This window comes from Gossypium hirsutum, chromosome A05, assembly GCF_007990345.1.
Source record: "Gossypium hirsutum isolate 1008001.06 chromosome A05, Gossypium_hirsutum_v2.1, whole genome shotgun sequence".
NCBI classification, from domain to species: domain Eukaryota; kingdom Viridiplantae; phylum Streptophyta; class Magnoliopsida; order Malvales; family Malvaceae; genus Gossypium; species Gossypium hirsutum.
In genome coordinates, this window is record NC_053428.1 from 62685557 (window position 1) to 62692818 (window position 7262).

Sequence of the window (7262 nt, forward strand, 5' to 3'; positions counted from 1 at the left end):
ATTAATTACAGCCATTTAATTATTTGTTTTCTTATTAAAATATACGATATTTATTTTCAGAGTACTTGGTTTTTTTTATTTATAAAAACCAATTTATAAAAACTAGTAATAAAAAATATTTTATAAAATCACTTAACTAATAATTATTAACAGACAAAATAATTTTTTTTAGCATAGCAAAACAACGTCGTTTTATTTAAAATGAAATGATTTTTTTGGCCTTTTTATAAAAAAAATGCTGCAAAAGGTTAACAATAGCGGCGTTTTTTATAAAAACGCCACAAAAAATTATTTCACTTAGAAAAGGCACGGTTTTAACCCAAAATTTTCCCTCTAAAACCCCTAATTTTTCCTCCTAAAATTGGTATCCTTAAAACACCCCCAATCTCACCCCTCCATTGCTCTTTTCAATCAAGAAACTCTCTAGCAGCGTTTCCAAGCTCTTAGCGAAGGAACTCTAGCTGTCTCAAGTCCCTACTAAATTCAGTGCTCTAGCAGTCCTTTTGGCAACTTAGGAACATTTTAAGCTAGCATTTAAGTATTGAAAGCATGCCCTATTTTTCCTGACTTATTGTCTTGCAACGTTTAGATGTTTTGTTGTTTTTATTAATTAGCACTAGCAATCGGTGGATTTTTTGTTTCTTGGCGTTGTTGTTGTTTCCATAACAATTTTCTACTTCGTTCCCATTCGCATTTCCACTCCTACGCACTCCTTTTGATGGAAGATTGACAAACCCACCCGTAAAATTTTGACTGTCGAAGAATCGTTGAATAAAAACAAAATGCATGGTTAGGATTTGACATTTTGCCGACTACTACATCAAATTGCTTCAGTCTTGATTTGGTTTCTAGTTAGACTCTGAGATAGAAGAGATGGCAGTGAACCAGACGGCAGCATTGAAGGTGGGGTAGTGTCTATTGGGCCTCTGTTTATTCGGCTACATAGTGGGTCCACCTCTGTATTGGCATTTCGTGGAAGGATTTAGCCTTTAGCCACACTTCCAACACTTGCCCACCTTGCCTTTGCGATTGCTCTTCTCAACCTCTTCTCACAATCCCTGAAGGTATTCCCAGATCTGGCTCGATCTCATCTCCTCCTTTCTTGTTTCCGTTTCATATATATTGTATTTGATCAGCTTCACAAACCTCAAAGTCATGTTGTAGTAGTAAACTATAATCTGAAATGAGTGCTTTATGCGCTTTCTGTCCAATTTATTTACTCTTGGAGAATGGAAATCATATGATTTCCCCTCTTTTTTTGTTCATCGAATTTTCAATTAGTTACTGCCTATTTTTAATTTACAATAGACGAGCTTTGCAATATTATGATAACCCATTACTCCTTTGTTAATTTTACGAAGCATTTATTCTTCGTGTGAATTTTCCCTAAAGGCATGCTATTTTCACTTAGCATTTTTATCAATGTTGTTTCTGTTGTCAATTAATAGAATACCATATCCTTGGCTATGGGGTTTTGCTTGGTAGTTATGCAGCTCAAAACATTGTGACTTCTGATTGTCAATTAAGATCTCAAAATGGAGCACCTCTTGCTGGTACTGGTTTGCTTGTGACATCAGAGAACATAAATGGAAATAGGGCTATTTGTGAATTTTTCCAGTCCTCTAAAATCTCTGAGGTAAGGTCCTATTGAGCATTTACTTGATTCTTCCTTTTATTAAAATTTATCTTCAAGATAATATTTTGAAATTTTTTGACATTCTTCATATAAGGAAGTTACCAGAGCTTATATTCTTATAAATTTCCCAGGCCACTGGAATGATGTTACATTATATCAATGGAAATCTAGTAACAGGAGATGCATCATTTGGCTCAAATGTTATACATGTTAACAGCTCGTGTATTGAATGGTATTTTATTGGAAACTTTGAATTGTATAATGTTTAAGTGAAAGGGAAATTATGGGTTTTTGTTGGGGAAGATGGTATTTTCAGTGTAACTTGTTTATATATTATGGTTGTAACACCCCCTAACCCAATTCTGTCACCGGAGGGGTTATGAGGTATTACCTAACAATCACAACAACATTTGCTTATACTGGCTTAAAAAGTCAATTGACCATTCTACGAATTCATTTAAAAACAATTAATAGGTTAAACCAAATACCATCAATGCTTGATATTTACTCAAAAAATTAAGGTATATATATACTTAACAAAGATTATGCGCATGAAGTAACATTATAACAAGACCAAATGTGCACCATTTCTCAATATTGTTTAAGCAAAATGACCATGTCCATTTCAATCATTTTGAACGTCTATATATAAAATCATATATGCTCAATGTACATACCAAAATCATATATATATAGAATAAACCGAATATAAATACAAATTAATAAGCTTAAAACATACTCAAGCTTTCCATTACCACCGAATATCAATATCCAACCCATAATTGATCAAATTATAAGTATAAATTTTCTACCATCAACCAAGAACATATATAAAACAACTCACCTATCACAACATATACATATCATGATTAAACTTACACCACCATAGCATATAATAATTAAACTCGATTAATGCTCATTATTCCATTATATTCAAATTTTACCAAAATAATATTATAACCCATATTGATCATTACTATAATCAAATACGCATAGTTTAAGTATCACACATAAAGGTAAACTCAAATCACAACCAAACATAACCAAACTTTAACATGCAAAACCATTATACATATATGAAATTTAAACATCTCCAAAAGAGTTATTAGCTTATACATGCCATAAGTACCAAACCAACTTTTAAAAATACCAAAATATTGAAGATAGTGCGGATGAGTTTACTATGATCCCTGAGTTCGTAAGAGCTCCAAAATCTATAAAATAGAGACAAGAAAAACACATCCAAAGTAAGCTACCATAGCTTAGTCAGTTATAAGCATCAAAAATTCCAAATTCAATTTAATAGTCTAATATCATCTAACTAAGTCATTCTACTAGATCATTTAGTCAATATCTTACCACATTCAAGGCAATTTATTAATCATATACTCAATTTCAACTAAGTCCAATATGCATCAGCTCAACCACAATATACTACATTACTCTCATACACAAAACCGAATGCATTTAGCATTCCATCATCGTATAAATTAATATATTCGAGCACAAAGCCATGAAAACCAATCTATCTTTATACATACTTCAATTTATAATATCCATCACATAGAATCGATACTCACCTGCATAAACTTGAGCTATACATCATAGTTGTACATCAAGAAGTTTGAAGCTTTAATTCATTCAACCATTCCCGATCTACTCAATTAATCGCACACCTAGTGCTTATGTTTACTCAAAAATATATATATAATTTGCACACTTAGTGCTTGATATTTAAACTCGCACACTTAGTGCTCAATAACCACATTTGCACACTTAGTACAAGATTCACACCCGTAATCATTTATACTCGCACACTTAGTGCCTAAATTCCATTACTCAATACACATCAATTTAAATTAATCAATTCCCTTTGAATTCGGCAACATCAATCTTACATGTAATTCAATTCGGCTCATCTACTTAAATTGATTTAAATTTTATCAACAACAAAACAAAAATTTGCGTAATAACTTACCTCGGAGATCGACGGACAGTTGAATTCGACTACTCAACGATTTTTGATTTTCCCCGATCCACGTCTGATCTTTTTGGTTCTTGATCTAAAAAGTTCCAAATTAAGCTCCTTCAAATAGAATTTCATTCATTTAAGTCCAAGTACACATAATTAAGCAATTTACCAATTTACCCCTAACATTATACACTTTTACAATTTAATCCAATTTTCACAAAACACAAAATATGAAGAATTTGCATATACAATGCTAGGGCCGAATGTTCAATAGGATTATATAAGTCCTCCCATTTCACTAATTTCACAACCTAGTCCTTCAATTTAGTATTTTCTCAATTTAACCCTAAATGCTCAAAATTACCAAAAATCCCAATGCCAAAAATGTTAATCTAACACTTTTATTTTATTTTCTAACATCAAACATAAATTTCATCAAACTATCAACAATGACACTTCATGAATACATAATCAATTTAAAAATTTTGAGCATGGGCTTTATAGTATTCATAGCAAAGATCTCAAAAACATAAAAATTAATAAAAACTAAACTCAAATCACTTACCTATTTGAATTTGCAAGGACCGAAAATACCAAAGCTTAAACTTTCTTTTCTTTCTCTTAGTTTCGACCAAAAATAATAAGAAATATGAACACTTTCATCTTTTTATCAAATATAATATACTAACATGTATAAAATATATCATAATGCCATAAAATATAATAAAAAATTCAAGTAATTAATTCATGCATGTTGGCCGGCCATTAATTCCTATTTATGGCCAAATTGCAACCTTAATATTCCATAATATAAAAACAATCATAATTTGGCCCTTATACATTAACCCTTAAATTTTCCATTTGACGCGATTAAACCCTTTTTAAATAAATCGACCTCCAAACACTAAAATTGGACTGTTACAATGGTAATGTTTTATTTTGACACGGTTAGCCTTTTCTTTTTGTTGTACCTTTCTTGCTGCTAGAAATACACTTATATTGTCTTCAAATGCAGGGCACCTCAAGTGTATTTTGTTGGTGACAATGTTAAGAACCTTAAACCAAAACTGCCAAGGGTGCAAAGCGAAAGCGCAGTAGATGTGGACTAAAGGGTGCTGCACTTGGCTGTTATGTGAAGTCTTGCTGTAGAAGCTATCATTTCCCTTGTGCAAAAGAGATTCCAAAATGTCGATGGGACTATGTAATTCTGTTGTACCATATTTTATATGAGATATACTTTGATTCTTTGATGTTTTTCTTTTCCTTTTGTATGCTTTGCAATTTCAATTTTTTGCTTACAAATTTTTTCCTCTCTTATAGGAGGACTTTCTTGTGCTTTGTCCCGCCCATTCTTCAGTCAAGTTTCCAAGTGAGAAGTCTAGAAAGGCCCATTTTGCAGCCAAGTTCCCAAATGAGAAGCTTGGTAACTATCTATCTGCTGATGATAAAGTGCCAACTGAAAGGTAATTAATCAATTAAGATATCTTAGACGTCTTACGCAGGTGTATAACTCCATTGCATGCTTTTTGAGGGACTTAACTACTTTATTTTTCATTTAATTTCTCTTAAGAAAAAAGAAATGGAAAAAAAGCCAAATTATTTGAAGTTTCCAGTTATGGAATCTTAAACTGGTTATTGAATTGTCTGGAGAGTAAACTGATTGTGGTTCTACATACAGTGGCCAGCTGAAATCCAAAACTTTTTGGGGCCAGCCAGAGAATAAAAAAGATTGGGTTTTCTGTGGATATGCTTTGTCTCCTGAGGAGAAGGTTAGATTAGATGAAACCTATTTTTCTGTTGAGTAGTTATCTTTTTTTAATAATTATATCTTTGACTTGCGTATGTGTTTTCTTGTGCTGAAAGGTAAACTCGTATACTGATGATATTTTTGCAAGCATTGAAATTTCTCGTTAATTGATTCTTTTTGGTGTTAAAAGTTTCATGATTGATGAAATGGATACGCAAAATCTAATTTGGAAATTCTTCAATTGATAGAATACCCTTAATGGGCTTTTCTTTTCACAGCAATTTACTCTCATGTGGTATTTATTTAGTTATTTACTGTTCTATTTTATTGCAATTTCTTCTGGTCAAGTTTGCAAAAATGATTGGTGTAACTGTATCAAAGTTTTGGAGGCCGGATGTCACTCATGTGATTGCCTCTACAGATGAGAATGGTGCATGCACTAGGACACTTAAAGTTCTCATGGCCATTTTAAACGGGAAGTGGGTTCTTAAATTAAATTGTGAGTTCGTTGTTCTTTTCCTGTTTTAGAAGGTAGAACTTGCTCTTTCTCTGTATATCTGTGTTGTAATAGTCATATGAGCTCTTTTGAGTTTGGCAACAACTAATTGAACTTGGATGGGCATTTTCATCATTACATGAGCAAAGTTTTTTTTGGCTTGTACAATACCATTATAACAGCCATGAACTGGAATTACATGTGATATTAGTAACTTGTACCACCCCTTAAGGCTCCGACTTTACTTAAAATAGGAATTACATGTGATCTTTGGCAATTTTGCCCAGCAGAATTAAGCTAATTTTATGGTTCTATCTTTAATTAATGCAGGACTGAACAATGCTTCCTTTACAGGTCAGTTTCTTGTTTTTTTGTCATGGATGGATGTATTTATTGGACTATGGGATTAAGTAACTTGATACAAAGAAATTTTACATTTGTTTTTCTATACCATTTAGATCACCTCTAATTTTACCATGACAACAGCCCTCTCTGCTGGTTTTTTCACCATTGTTGCTGCTATCCCTTTCATTTAGGTGTCAACTTTTTTTTAACAGATATTATACCTTATATCATTTAGGTGTCAACATTAATTTAATAGATGTTATGCCTTATATGATGCTATATGAGACAAATATATTCCATAATTGTTCTTATCCTTCTGTTTTTGTGCCGTTATACTCTCTAATCACATGATTTCCCTAAGCCACCCCCGTCAATAATGATTGATTGCTGATGTAACAATGTTTGATTGCTAATCACATGATTTTCACTTTTTTTTTTCTCTTCAATAATGATTGATTGCTAATGTAACAATGCTTTGTTTTTACCAGGATGCCGTCTAACAATTGCATAACCGAGCCATGTTTTAAGATTGATTGCAAATGACTGATATTGTGAAATAACACTTACATAAGATAAAGTAGTAACTCTGGCTTTGGTATGCAAGATGAACTGCTTTGGTTGGAATTGCTTGATAATTAATGTTATGGTATTTTTTATCCGAGATTAATTTGGATGTGAATGTAACATTAAATGTAATAACCCTCTGTATTACATTAACAAAAACCACTGCCTTCATCAGCAAATGATTTCTTTCAGGGTGATATTGGTGATCTTGGGTTTTATTTATGTTTTATGGCATATTCAAAGTCTGCAGTTAAGTTTACAGTGAGCCAGTTGACTGTATTTCTTTTTTCATTTTTTACAACTTTTTCTGACCAACAATTTATTTGTTACATATATGATTTATTTTATTTTAATTGTTAGTTGTATGTCACTAATGCTTAATTGTTATAATTTTTTACATAATTTTTTTTTACTCGAGGCTAGGAAGTTAGCATCACAATATCAAAAGGAAGCGGACAAATGCAATTCGGGTATGGAGACGTACCAAGAAGTAACAGAGAAA

The 7262-nt window shown here is 32.0% G+C and overlaps 1 long non-coding RNA gene across 1 annotated transcript; it reads left to right on the forward strand.

Annotated features, from left to right (window-relative positions):
* The first annotated feature begins 302 nt into the window (after positions 1-302).
* LOC121229554 (uncharacterized) lies at positions 303-1938 on the forward strand. Its single transcript, XR_005927310.1, has 3 exons — positions 303-1064; positions 1486-1636; positions 1768-1938. It is a non-coding gene; the product is annotated as an uncharacterized lncRNA (long non-coding RNA).
* The last annotated feature ends 5324 nt before the right edge of the window (positions 1939-7262 follow it).